The sequence below is a fragment of the Pan troglodytes genome, chromosome 5, assembly GCF_028858775.2.
Source record: "Pan troglodytes isolate AG18354 chromosome 5, NHGRI_mPanTro3-v2.0_pri, whole genome shotgun sequence".
Lineage (NCBI taxonomy): Eukaryota > Metazoa > Chordata > Mammalia > Primates > Hominidae > Pan > Pan troglodytes.
Genome location: NC_072403.2, coordinates 83,326,955 through 83,341,191, shown reverse-complemented (window position 1 = coordinate 83,341,191; position 14,237 = coordinate 83,326,955). Strand labels below are relative to the sequence as shown.

The window sequence follows — 14,237 nt, the reverse complement described above, 5'->3', positions numbered from 1 at the left end:
GTGCCATGACCTCAGAGTAATCAAAGCCCACAAATCTGGCTTGGCTCTGTAGTTTGTTACAGGATATCTCATCTCTCTGACCTCTTAGGCTCATTTCCTTCTTTTCTTAGGCTTTACAGATTGACCTGTACACTTCAATGCTTAACTATATACAGTAGTGCCTGATTTATTTGACCCCATTCAGGAATGAGCTTATCCCCACAATTAAATTTTTCAGATACATGAATTATATTTCATTTAAAACTAAAACGACTAACCAAACCAAAAAGACAATTTCTAAAATGTGTATTTCTATTACTTGGTTTCTCTAAAGAGAGTAATGGACCTTATTTACAGCAGATTATTAATGACTTAAGGCCATGATTCCAAACATCAGTTAATGGGCTACACCTGTGGAGTATAATGAACCCCCCCCCCTCTGGTTTTTTTTTTTTTTTTTTTTTTTTTTGGTGGTGGGGGTTGGGCTTTGGGAATTCTGAAGGCTCATTGCCTTGATAGTTGAGACTGTCAAATTGTGTCTTTTATTACGTTGTTTTGTAATTGCTAATCTTCCTATGACTAAATAGTACCTTAAAAGCAAGGATTATGCCTGATTCTTCTCTATTCCCCACTTTTCTGTTGGTGCTTAGAACAATGCCAGTAAAAGTTCCATAAATATTTGGTTGATTTCTAAAGATAGCACAATTCTCTTAACGTTGGCTAAAACCACATTAGCTTTTTTTTGTTTTTTGTTTGTTTTTTTGGCAGACATCTGTGTTACTCAGGTTGGGCTTAGTGTCAGAACTCTTTCCTTTTTCACATGAATTGCTGTTTTGCCCCAATTGGTGCTTTTTTGGCCTGTTACCTGAATTGAAGTAGGTATTTACATTTATCCCTAAGACTTCACAAGAGCTACCACTGTCACTTTTCCCCCCATAGGAAATTTCTTAGAAATGCTGCCTAATTAGGTTAATTTTAGCTCATTGTGCTAATCTGTCACAGGTTTTTTGGGGATCTTGATTCACTATTCCAAAATATGCACTGCCTTCTTTAATGTCAAATTTGGAAAACCTTATTTTCCTCTAGTTTAAGATGGTAATACAAATTAAAATATTGTATAGAAAATGTCCAAGGAAGGTCAGAGCTGTAAAGGCTGAATCTCAACACTCTCCTCCAGGTTGATAATCTATAGATCATCAGTTTCTTCAGTTCCTTTTTTTTTTCTTGAGATGGCGTCTTCCTCTGTCACCCAGTCTGGAGTGCAATGGCACAATCTTGGCTCACTGCAACCTCCACCTTCTGGGTTCAAGCAATTCTCCTGCCTCAGCCTCCCGAGTAGCTGGGATTACAGATGCATGCCACCATGCCTGGCTAATTTTTTGTGGTTTTTTTAGTAGAGACGGGGTTTCACCAGGCTGGCCAGGCTGATCTTGAACTCCTGATCTCATGATCCGCCCGCCTAGGCCTCCCAAAGTGCTGGGATTACAGGCGTGAGCCACCGCGCCCAGCCCATCAGTTCCTTTAGAGCATATTTGTGCAGCAGTTGTGAAATCTCCCTAACGGTATTCGGATTCAGACTGAATTTCCCCACGTGGACATCTTGAGAGACTTAGTCATATAGACTTTGCCTAATACATTTTCTCTGTCTGCCCATCTAGTAATCAGATAAAAAGGGGAGGAAATAAAAATTAACACTCTTGTTAAATAAATATCTGCCCACCTTCTCTCCAAGCTTCTCAGAAAAGATAACCGATAATTATTTGCTGATCCAAGACAGAGGATTTCAGACATTTGTTTGTTCACTTAATAAATACGTATTAAGTTGTTACTCTGAACTAGACCCTATGCTGAGAGTTTAGGATACAGCTGTGAACTAGTTAGATGTAGCCCCAGAAATGGCCATTACTGCCTGGCTCTCAGAGAGGCTGAAGGGTGTGGTGAGAGTGTAAAGCAGCTAATTGTGAGTAAGTGGTAGACAGACTAGAGCTGGGAAATAGCATTTGCAGAAGTGGAAGCTTTTCAAGTTCCTGAGATTGTAAAATCAAATTCAATGTTGAAGTCTAGATGGATTGGGAAACTAATTGAACTATGTAACAGATAACCCCTAAGAAACTGAAGTTTGGAGTAGCTTGTTTCCTAAAACATTTAGTACTAATAGACTTTTCAGGCCAGTAATTCAAGCACATACTAGCTAGAGCTTGTTTCACGTAACTGGTTAACATGCTATAAAAATGGCACTGTCATCTGAAGTAAATGTCTTTGAACTTAGAACTGCCATATAAGAATTTGGACTCTTTGCCACAGAGGGAAGAGGAAGCCCAGGAGAACAATGAGTCAGTTTTTTTTTCTTTTTTTCTACATTGCCTACATTTAATATTCTTTTAGAGAGTTTTCAAAGAATTGCTTATGCAACACCTATCCCAGTATTTATACAGAGGGAGAAATTGATCATTTTCAGAAAGTCCTTTATTTAGGTATGTACTACACCTGGGCTGACTCTTATACTGATTTCTAAGTTAATCGTATCCTATGCACAGATCTCAAAAGGACTATGGGTGAAGAAACAAGATCATCAGCCCAAGACCCCTATTCAACCCTAACTGGGTTCCTTTTCCTATTTTCCAGTGCAGCTTATCCTTGTACCTAAAGTTGAGTAGCCCCACTAGGAAAGATTGGCAGAAAGGAATAGTTAAGCACCCCTTGGAGCTTGCTGCCTGCAGGAGCCTACTTCTAGGTACTCAGCTTCCCTTCCACTCTCTAGGGATCCTGTAGACCACAGTGTTTGTGCTCAACTGCAGAAGCTTCATGTGAGAAAAAAGTTTCCTTTTCTCCACTGACATATTCTTCCACTTTTTCTTTATATAATTTCCTGCTGGTCTCTTTAATCCCCGGGCTTCTTTCAAACTCCTGTTTCTCTATATAGTAGCTTCCTGTACAAATGTATGTCACATTTATATGTGGAAACTTGCCTAAATAAAATTAGGCAGATGTGTGATGCCAGATATACACATATGACTCACCCCGCCCCTCCCCTTGCTTCATTTAGTTTCTGGTCAAATACCACTTTACTAAGAAAGGCCTTACCTGACCACCACCTCCACCTAAAATAGCTCTCCTTCAAACAGATCATTTGGCTTACTGCACTTCCCCTTGCAGCAGTTGTCACCACCTGTGAAATTATATAATATCTTAATTAATTGTATTTGACTCCATGAATGCCAGGATATCAGGGACTCACTGCTGAGTCTCTATAGCCTAGAACAGTGCTGGTACATAGCCCTTAAATTCTTTTACACAAAGAAGAACCTATTAAATTTTTTCAATTAAGAAACTTGAGGTTTATCTTAATGACAGAGTTGCTATTATCACCACCATCTGTTTTAAAGTTGAGTATACTAAAATTCATAGCCTACTCAAGGTCACACAAGTAGTAAGTGGAGCGAAGCTTCAAACATAGATCTCCTGACTCCATTCATATGACCCTATAAACTGTCTCAAAACAAAAAGATAAATTAATATAAATATTTATTGAATATGTCTTTGTAGAGAAAGCATAATAAGCATAAAGGGCAATGCGTTAACCTTTATCACAAGCAACCCTATTGGAATGTGTCAACTTATCAGAATGAATCAGGCCAGAATATCAAGTATAAGTGAAGCCTGTAGTTAACTGAAAGTTGCATATCAATCAGGCACTCCAGTTTCTCTCCTCAAACTCTGAATATTCAATGAATAAGATAAAGAAATGGCTAATTTGATTTTACTTTTCATTTTTTTGACCTAATTCTAAGGTGACTACTCACTCCTCAAGATTTAACTAGTGTTGCTTTATTTTTATCCCTCTGGGGAGACAGAAGAGATGATTGGGAAACACATGTTTGAAGTTTGTAAGTTCTGCTGCTTTCAACCCCACAGATGTCTCTTACTGCCCACTTGGGCCCTGGTGATTAAGCAACTAGATTTGGAGCCAGTCAGGCTTTTGTTTAGACATTTTAACTTTTTCTTGCTTTCCTTGCAAACTCCTCAGCCTTCAGACTGGTTGGAAAGTAAATGTACAATCTTACATGAATTTTCAGGTAATAGGATTTCAGCTTTTTCCCAAAGATTTTTTGCTTGGGAGGAGACAGATTAGACTGGATTCGGAGTCTTGATTTTGCAAAGGTAACAAAAGACATGTTTTTTTATAAGACTTTTCATCATAAGTTTATTTTATTCAACAGAAGCAAAATCTAATATAATGGAAAAAATAAAGATCTGTGATAAATCTGATCTGTGCGGATAAACAATTAGAAAGACTTAAAGATTAAGTATTGAAACAAACTACCAAAATATTTTAATACTGATTTGTAAAAATTTCAGTACATTTTTCTTCTTTGCTTAATTCTACTGGGTCCTGTTTTTCATCAAAACATTCTATCATGTTAGTATACAATAGCCAAAAAAAAAAAAAAAAAAAAAAAAAAAGCTGCATAAGGGAACCACCCTCAGTGCTGCTGAAAAGAAATCATTGTCAGAAGTTGTATTAGAATATAAAGAGTCTCTTATTCAGGTTTCCCTGAATATAATCAGCTACCTGAGAAACTTTTACATTTTTGCTCCTGTTTTAAAAGCAAAGTCAGTTATTGTGTGGCAAGCCAACATCTTTGGTTTGATCTACTTAAAAAGAGCATTACATCAATTATCTAAGTCTCATCATTGTGAGACTAGGTGCTTTCCTCTCCTTTGTCGTAAAAATTGTTGAAACATTGGGAAAACCATAATAAAAATTCGCCCACAAAAATGATTCACAATCTTACTATTCAAAGCCAAGTATTTTGGTTTTTACCTGTTACCTCCCAGTACCTGTCCATTTTTGTGCAAATGTAATCATGTGGGTATGCTGAAAGTAGTAGTTTGTGCTTTTTAAAAAAATGTATACTATACATAGACATCATATTAATCACTTAAATGACTGTATTATATCCACATACCACGTTGTATCAAATTACTGTTAAAATTGTTTTCATTTTGATGACTAATACTTCCATATAGCATTTTGGTTTCTATCACTTTATTTCCTTATGATAAATTACCTTAAGCAATGTCACCAAATCAAAAGCAGTGAAGCTAATAAAATTCCATTTACTGCAGCCATGCCTACACTGTCTATATTATATATTAAATGTTGCTAATGTAGTAGTTGCAAAATGCTAACAAAAAATTCATCGGCTTGAATTTTTAATTACAAAAAAGTAGTTACCTCTATATTTTATTTGAATTTCTTCTTCAGAGATATATCACATAGCCCTGGAAGGGAAGCAGAGATTCTTGATTTCATTTTTGCATATTCAAATGTTGATAGACAAGGATTGATAAAGACATTGCATGATCCCCAGAGAATTAACTTGAAATCCTATATAATTCCCCATGAAGTCATAAGAGGCTGTGGAATATTCAGATACATCTGAGCCTTGCCTACTTTTAAAATATCAATCAATGTTAATATCAAGCTTTTAGAACCAAAATGTACTTCCTTTCATTTATACTTTCTCTATGTTGTGCATGTTTACATAGATGCTGGAAAAAGTAAATCTGAGTTTAGATCTAACTCTTGGGTGAGTTTGAGCAAGTTTAAGTGTCAGCTTCCTCTTCTGTGTGGAGTTATTTGCAGTGTTAGGATAATTAGCACTTTGCACAGTGCTTGGAACATGGAAAGCACTGAAAAATGTTAGCTATTAATATTATGAAAGCCTGATTAATCATTAATCCAGAACTGTTTTAGCATGTGGTTTATTCAGGTAATTCAATGGAAGAACTATTTTTACATTTTAATTCGTACATTTTCTTTTTCTAACTATTTGGAGAATTTATAATATTCAGTTTTAACAGTAACTGATGGAATTACAGCTGTAAACATGTTGTACCAGCTGTGTTTTCTGAAGCAAATCTAAGTGATAAAAGCATGTTATCATCACCAAGTACATATAATCCTTACCCACATGGAGGAGTGTGCAGTTGGTAGTATAATGTGGTAAACATGATTATTGCCCATTATGACCTTGTAAACCTATAAGGCAACACAATGACCAAGATAGAGACAGTTGCTGTTTCACAAGTCGACAATGGATAATTGTAGGAGACTCCACTTTTAATGAGAAGCAAACTATCATAATGGAAAATAGCCGGATAGATTAAAGCTTAAGCCATTGAGGTTGAATGGTGTACCTCTTATGGATAGCATATAGTTGTGTCTAGCTTTTATATACAGCTTGGCCCTAACAGGACTTTTCATTAGAGTGTTTAGTCCACTTACATTTACTGTAATTAGTGATCTAGTTGAATTTAGTTCTGCCACTTTACTGTTTGTTTTCTATTTTTCTCATATATTGCTTGTTCCTCAGTCCTTCTTTTCCTGATTTCTTTTATGTTAAATGTTTATTTTACCATTTTAATTCTGTTGTCTTTTTAAAGCTACATTTCTTTGCATTCTTCTTATAATGATTACTATAGGGACTATAATATGTGTATTTAATTTATCACAATGAAAACTATTTGCGAATTAACCTTGGTTTTACGTATATAAATCTTGCAACACTAAAGTTCTGCTTACCTCCCGTCTATCCTTTGGTGCTATAGTTGCCATATACTTTACATCTATATTTTTTAAAACACAAAATGCAGTGCTACAAGTTTGTCTTTAAGAAACTAAGAACAGTCTCGCTTGGAGCCAAGATGGCCGAATAGGAACAGCTCCGGTCTACAGCTCCCAGCGTGAGCGACGCAGAAGACGGGTGATTTCTGCATTTCCATCTGAGGTATCGGGTTCATCTCACTAGGGAGTGCCCGACAGTGGGCGCAGGCCAGTGGGTGCGCGCACCGTGCGCGAGCCGAAGCAGGGCGAGGCATTGCCTCACCTGGGAAGCGCAAGGGGTCAGGGAGTTCCCTTTCCCAATCAAAGAAAGGGGTGACGGACGCACCTGGAAAATCGGGTCACTCCCACCCGAATATTGCGCTTTTCAGACCGGCTTAAAAAACGGCGCACCACGAGACTATATCCCACACCTGGCTCGGAGGGTCCCACGCCCACGGAATCTCGCTGATTGCTAGCACAGCAGTCTGAGATCAAACTGCAAGGCGGCAGCGAGGCTGGGGGAGGGGCGCCCGCCATTGCCCAGGCTTGCTTAGGTAAACAAAGCAGCCGGGAAGCTCGAACTGGGTGGAGCCCACCACAGCTCAAGGAGGCCTGCCTGCCTCTGTAGGCTCCACCTCTGGGGGCAGGGCACAGACAAACAAAAAGACAGCAGTAACCTCTGCAGACTTAAATGTCCCTGTCTGACAGCTTTGAAGAGAGCAGTGGTTCTCCCAGCATGCAGCTGGAGATCTGAGAACGGGCAGACTGCCTGGACCCCTGACCCCCGAGCAGCCTAACTGGGAGGCACCCCCCAGCAGGGGCACACTGACACCTCACACGGCAGGGTATTCCAACAGACCTGCAGCTGAGGGTCCTGTCTGTTAGAAGGAAAACTAACAAACAGAAAGGACATCCACACCGAAAACCCATCTGTACATCACCATCATCAAAGACCAAAAGTAGATAAAACCACAAAGATGGGGAAAAAACAGAACAGAAAAACAGGAAACTCTAAAATGCAGAGCGCCTCTCCTCCTCCAAAGGAATGCAGTTCCTCACCAGCAACGGAACAAAGCTGGATGGAGAATGATTTTGACGAGCTGAGAGAAGAAGGCTTCAGACGATCAAATTACTCTGAGCTACGGGAGGACATTCAAACCAAAGGCAAAGAAGTTGAAAACTTTGAAAAAAATTTAGAAGAATGTATAATTAGAATAACCAATACAGAGAAGTGCTTAAAGGAGCTGATGGAGCTGAAAACCAAGGCTCGAGAACTACGTGAAGAATGCAGAAGCCTCAGGAGCTGATGCGATCAACTGGAAGAAAGGGTATCAGCAATGGAAGATGAAATGAATGAAATGAAGTGAGAAGGGAAGTCTAGAGAAAAAAGAATAAAAAGAAATGAGCAAAGCCTCCAAGAAATATGGGACTATGTGAAAAGACCAAATCTACGTCTGATTGGTGTACCTGAAAGTGATGCGGAGAATGAAACCAAGTTGGAAAACACTCTGCAGGATATAATCCAGGAGAACTTCCCCAATCTAGCAAGGCAGGCCAACGTTCAGATTCAGGAACTAGAGAGAACGCCACAAAGATACTCCTCGAGAAGAGCAACTCCAAGACACATAATTGTCAGATTCACCAAAGTTGAAATGAAGGAAAAAATGTTAAGGGCAGCCAGACAGAAAGGTCGGGTTACCCTCAAAGGGAAGCCCATCAGACTAACAGCAGATCTCTCGGCAGAAACCCTACAAGCCAGAAGAGAGTGGGGGCCAATATTCAACATTCTTAAAGAAAAGAATTTTCAACCCAGAATTTCATATCCAGCCAAACTAAGCTTCATAAGTGAAGGAGAAATAAAATACTTTATAGACAAGCAAATGCTGACCGATTTTGTCACCATCAGGCCTGCCCTAAAAGAGCTCCTGAAGGAAGCACTAAACATGGAAAGGAACAACCGGTACCAGCCACTGCAAAATCATGCCAAAATGTAAAGACCATCAAGACTAGGAAGAAACTGCATCAACTAACGAGCAAAATCACCAGCTAACATCATAATGACAGGATCAAATTCACACATAACAATATTAACTTTAAATGTAAATGGACTAAATTCTCCAATTAAAAGACACAGACTGGCAAGTTGGATAAAGAGTCAAGACCCATCAGTGTGCTGTATTCAGGAAACCCATCTCACATGCAGAGACACACATAGGCTCAAAATAAAAGGATGGAGGAAGATCTACCAAACAAATGGAAAACAAAAAAAGGCAGGGGTTGCAATCCTAGTCTCTGATAAAACAGACTTTAAACCAACAAAGATCAAAAGAGACAAAGAAGGCCATTACATAATGGTAAAGGGATCAATTCAACAAGAGGAGCTAACTATCCTAAATATTTATGCACCCAATACAGGAGCACCCAGATTCATAAAGCAAGTCCTGAGTGACCTACAAAGAGACTTAGACTCCCACACATTAATAATGGGAGACTTTAACACCCCACTGTCAATGTTAGACAGATCAACGAGACAGAAAGTCAACAAGGATACCCAGGAATTGAACTCATCTCTGCACCAAGCGGACCTAATAGACATCTACAGAACTCTCCGCCCCAAATCAACAGAATATACATTTTTTTCAGCACCACACCACACCTATTCCAAAATTGACCACATTGTTGGAAGTAAAGCTCTCCTCAGCAAATGTAAAAGAACAGAAATTATAACAAACTATCTCTCAGACCACAGTGCAATCAAACTAGAACTCAGGATTAAGAGTCTCACTCAAAGCCGCTCAACTACATGGAAACTGAACAACCTGCTCCTGAATGACTACTGGGTACATAACGAAATGAAGGCAGAAATAAAGATGTTCTTTGAAACCAACGAGAACAAAGACACAACATACCAGAATCTCTGGGACGCATTCAAAGCAGTGTGTAGAGGGAAATTTATAGCACTAAATGCCCACAAGAGAAAGCAGGAAAGATCCAAAATTGACACCCTAACATCACAATTAAAAGAACTAGAAAAGCAAGAGCAAACACATTCAAAAGCTAGCAGAAGGCAAGAAATAACTAAAATCAGAGCAGAACTGAAGGAAATAGAGACACAAAAAACCCTTCAAAAAATCAATGAATCCAGGAGCTGGTTTTTTGAAAGGATCAACAAAATTGATAGACCGCTAGCAAGACTAATAAAAAAAGAGAGAAGAATCAAATAGACGCAATAAAAAATGATAAAGGGGATATCACCACCGATCCCACAGAAATACAAACTACCATCAGAGAATACTACAAACACCTCTACGCAAATAAACTAGAAAATCTAGAAGAAATGGATAAATTCCTGGACACATACACTCTCCCAAGACTAAACCAGGAAGAAGTTGAATCTCTGAATAGAGTAATAACAGGAGCTGAAATTGTGGCAATAATCAATAGTTTACCAACCAAAAAGAGTCCAGGACCAGATGGATTCACAGCCGAATTCTACCAGAGGTACAAGGAGGAACTGGTACCATTCCTTCTGAAACTATTCCAATCAATAGAAAAAGAGGGAATCCTCCCTAACTCATTTTATGAGGCCAGCATCATTCTGATACCAAAGCCTGGCAGAGACACAACCAAAAAAGAGAATTTTAGACCAATATCCTTGATGAACATTGATGCAAAAATCCTCGATAAAATACTGGCAAACCGAATCCAGCAGCAGATCAAAAAGCTTATCCACCATGATCAAGTGGGCTTCATCCCTGGGATGCAAGGCTGGTTCAATATACACAAATCAATAAATGTAATCCAGCATATAAACAGAGCCAAAGACAAAAACCACATGATTATCTCAATAGATGCAGAAAAAGCCTTTGACAAAATTCAACAACCCTTCATGCTAAAAACTCTCAATAAATTAGGTATTGATGGGACGTATTTCAAAATAATAAGAGCTATCTATGACAAACCCACAGCCAATATCATACTGAATGGGCAAAAACTGGAAGCATTCCCTTTGAAAACTGGCACAAGACAGGGATGCCCTCTCTCACCGCTCCTATTCAACATAGTGTTGGAAGTTCTGGCCAGGGCAATCAGGCAGGAGAAGGAAATGAAGGGTATTCAATTAGGAAAAGAGGAAGTCAAATTGTCCCTGTTTACAGACGACATGATTGTTTATCTAGAAAACCCCATCATTTCAGCCCAAAATCTCCTTAAGCTGATAAGCAACTTCAGCAAAGTCTCAGGATACAAAATCAATGTACAAAAATCACAAGCATTCTTATACACCAACAACAGACAAACAGAGAGCCAAATCATGAGTGAACTCCCATTCACAATTGCTTCAAAGAGAATAAAATACCTAGGAATCCAACTTACAAGGGATGTGAAGCACCTCTTCAAGGAGAACTACAAACCACTGCTCAAGGAAATAAAAGAGGATACAAACAAATGGAAGAACATTCCATGCTCATGGGTAGGAAGAATCAATATCGTGAAAATGGCCATACTGCCCAAGGTAATTTACAGATTCAATGCCATCCCCATCAAGCTACCAATGACTTTCTTCACAGAATTGGAAAAAACTACTTTAAAGTTCATATGGAACCAAAAGAGAGCCTGCATCGCCAAGTCAATCCTAAGCCAAAAGAACAAAGCTGGAGGCATCACACTACCTGACTACAAACTATACTACAAGGCTACAGTAACCAAAACAGCATGGTACTGGTACCAAAACAGAAATATAGATCAATGGAACAGAACAGAGCCCTCAGAAATAACGCCGTTTACCTACAACTATCTGATCTTTGACAAACCTGAGAAAAACAAGCAATGGGGAAAGGATTCCCTATTTAATAAATGGTGCTGGGAAAACTGGCTAGCCATATGTAGAAAGCTGAAACTGGATCCCTTCCTTACACCTTATACAAAAATCAATTCAAGATGGATTAAAGATTTAAACGTTAGACCTAAAACCATAAAAACCCTAGATGAAAACCTAGGCATTACCATTCAGGACATAGGCGTGGGCAAGGACTTCATGTCCAAAACACCAAAAGCAATGGCAACAAAAGCCAAAATTGACAAATGGGATCTAATTAAATGAAAGAGCTTCTGCACAGCAAAAGAAACTACCATCAGAGTGAATAGGCAACCTACAACATGGGAGAAAATTTTTGCAACCTACTCATCTGACAAAGGGCTAATATCCAGAATCTACAGTGAACTCAAACAAATTTACAAGAAAAAAACAAACAACCCCATCAAAAAGTGGGCGAAGGACATGAACAGACACTTCTCAAAAGAAGACATTTATGCAGCCAAAAAACACATGAAAAAATGCTCATCATCACTGGCCATCAGAGAAATGCAAATCAAAACCACTATGAGATATCATCTCACACCAGTTAGAATGGCAATCATTAAAAAGTCAGGAAACAACAGGTGCTGGAGAGGATGTGGAGAAATAGGAACACTTTTACACTGTTGGTGGGACTGTAAACTAGTTCAACCATTGTGGAAGTCAGTGTGGCGATTCCTCAGGGATCTAGAACTAGAAATACCATTTGACCCAGCCATCCCATTACTGGGTATATACCCAAATGACTATAAATCATGCTGCTATAAAGACACATGCACACGTATGTTTATTGCGGCATTATTCACAATAGCAAAGACTTGGAACCAACCCAAATGTCCAACAATGATAGACTGGATTAAGAAAATGTGGCACATATACACCATGGAATACTATGCAGCCATAAAAAATGATGAGTTCATATCCTTTGTAGGGACATGGATGAAATTGGAAACCATCATTCTCAGTAAACTATCGCAAGAACAAAAAACCAAACACCGCATATTCTCACTCATAGGTGGGAATTGAACAATGAGATCACATGGACACAGGAAGGGGAATATCACACTCTGGGGACTGTGGTGGGGAGGGGGGAGGGGGGAGGGATAGCATTGGGAGATATACCTAATGCTAGATGATGAGTTAGTGGGTGCAGCGCACCAGCATGGCACATGTATACATATGTAACTAACCTGCACAATGTGCACATGTACCCTAAAACTTAAAGTATAATTAAAAAAAAAAAAAAACAAAGAAAAAAAAAGTTTGAGGAATGAATTGATAAAGATAAAAATGAAAAATAATGAATAGAATAAAAGAGTATAAAGCATAAAAAAAAAGAAACTAAGAACAGTATGAAAAGGATGTTAAAATATCTGGGTAGTTATTAAAATAAATTATCTCTAAAATGAATTTTGTAATCTATTATTATAATTTTACTAGTTAGAATTTTCACTTGTTATTTTTTATATCTTTAAGAGGTGAACCGAGTATAGAGTATAGAACAAGAAAAATGTCAGGCAGTCGGCTGGACTCACTTGTTCCCTGGACGAATCTGTTTCAGTTAAATGACAGATCACCATAATCATATGGACCTTCAGGTTTTCCCACCAAAAGGCCAAACTGAAAATACGAAATCCCTGACCCATAAATATCTTACTGCATTATAAATCATTTAGCGTTCATTAATCACTATTTACAATTTTTTAAAAAATAAGGCTTGTGCCTTTTCTCATCTGTTTAGAATATTCAGTTTAGTAACTGTGTGGCAAAGTAAGTTACCGACAGGGAAAGCCTTGTAAGACAGTACTCATTTACTTAAAATGTGGAGTTTTTGCATTTCTTTACAATTGAATGGAAAAATTACCAGCAGTGCTTTGGGTTATAGTGACACCTGGTGGTACGGTTTGAGGTTTTAAAAAAATTCCTTTTAAATTTGTTACTCTTTTTTTTTTCTAGACCATTTTTTGTAAGGAATCATTTTATCAACTAGGATGATAAGAGGCCTCTCCCATCCTGGTTGCACATCACTTTCTATAACAGAGAGACATGGGCCAGAAGCCCTGATGGAGAAAGCAGCCAATGTCCCTTACATTTCCACCTTTGGCTTGAAAAAAAGATCTGTGCACTAAATACAGGGGAAAAAAAATGAAGTTAGGCTGGAAGAAGAAAGACATTGTTACATGGTAAAATTGGAAAGATTCATACCAACAGTACGGGATAAAGCAGGGGTCCCCAGCCCCTGGGCCACGGAACTGGACTGAACCAGGGCCTGTTAGGAACTGGACTGCCCAGCAGGAGGTGAGTGGTAGGAAATGAGCATCACAGCCTGAGCTCCGCCTCCTGTCAGATCAGTGGTGGCATTACATTCTCATAGGAGTGCCAACCCTATTGTGAACTGCACATGTGAGGGATCTAGGTTGCCCGCTCCTTAAGAGAATGTAACTAATGCTTGATGATCTGAGGTGGAATAGTTTCATCCTGAAACCATACCCCCACTACGCCCCCGCATCCATGAAAAAATTGTTTTCCATGAAACTGGTCCCTGCTGCCAAAAAGGTTGGGGACTGGTGGTATAAAGTACGTCTGAGAATGTATACTTACTGAGAATGTACCTTTATACCCTGTAAGATACCATAATGTTTTATCATTTTATAAAAGCTGAGGCTCAGAGAGGGTTCTAAGAGTACTCAAGGTCACAAAGTTAATCAACTGTCTAGGGAAGCTAGAATTTCAAGTGAACCCTATCTCTAATTTGGCTCAAGAAAGAATTTAAATTTAAATGACCAGATGTAA

At 38.7% G+C, this 14,237-nt stretch overlaps 1 protein-coding gene across 10 annotated transcripts in view; it reads left to right on the top strand.

Annotated features, from left to right (window-relative positions):
* LOC462815 (putative uncharacterized protein encoded by LINC00472) overlaps positions 1–14,237 on the top strand; it is a 242,395-nt gene that overhangs the window by 29,437 nt on the left and 198,721 nt on the right. The window lies entirely within an intron of this gene.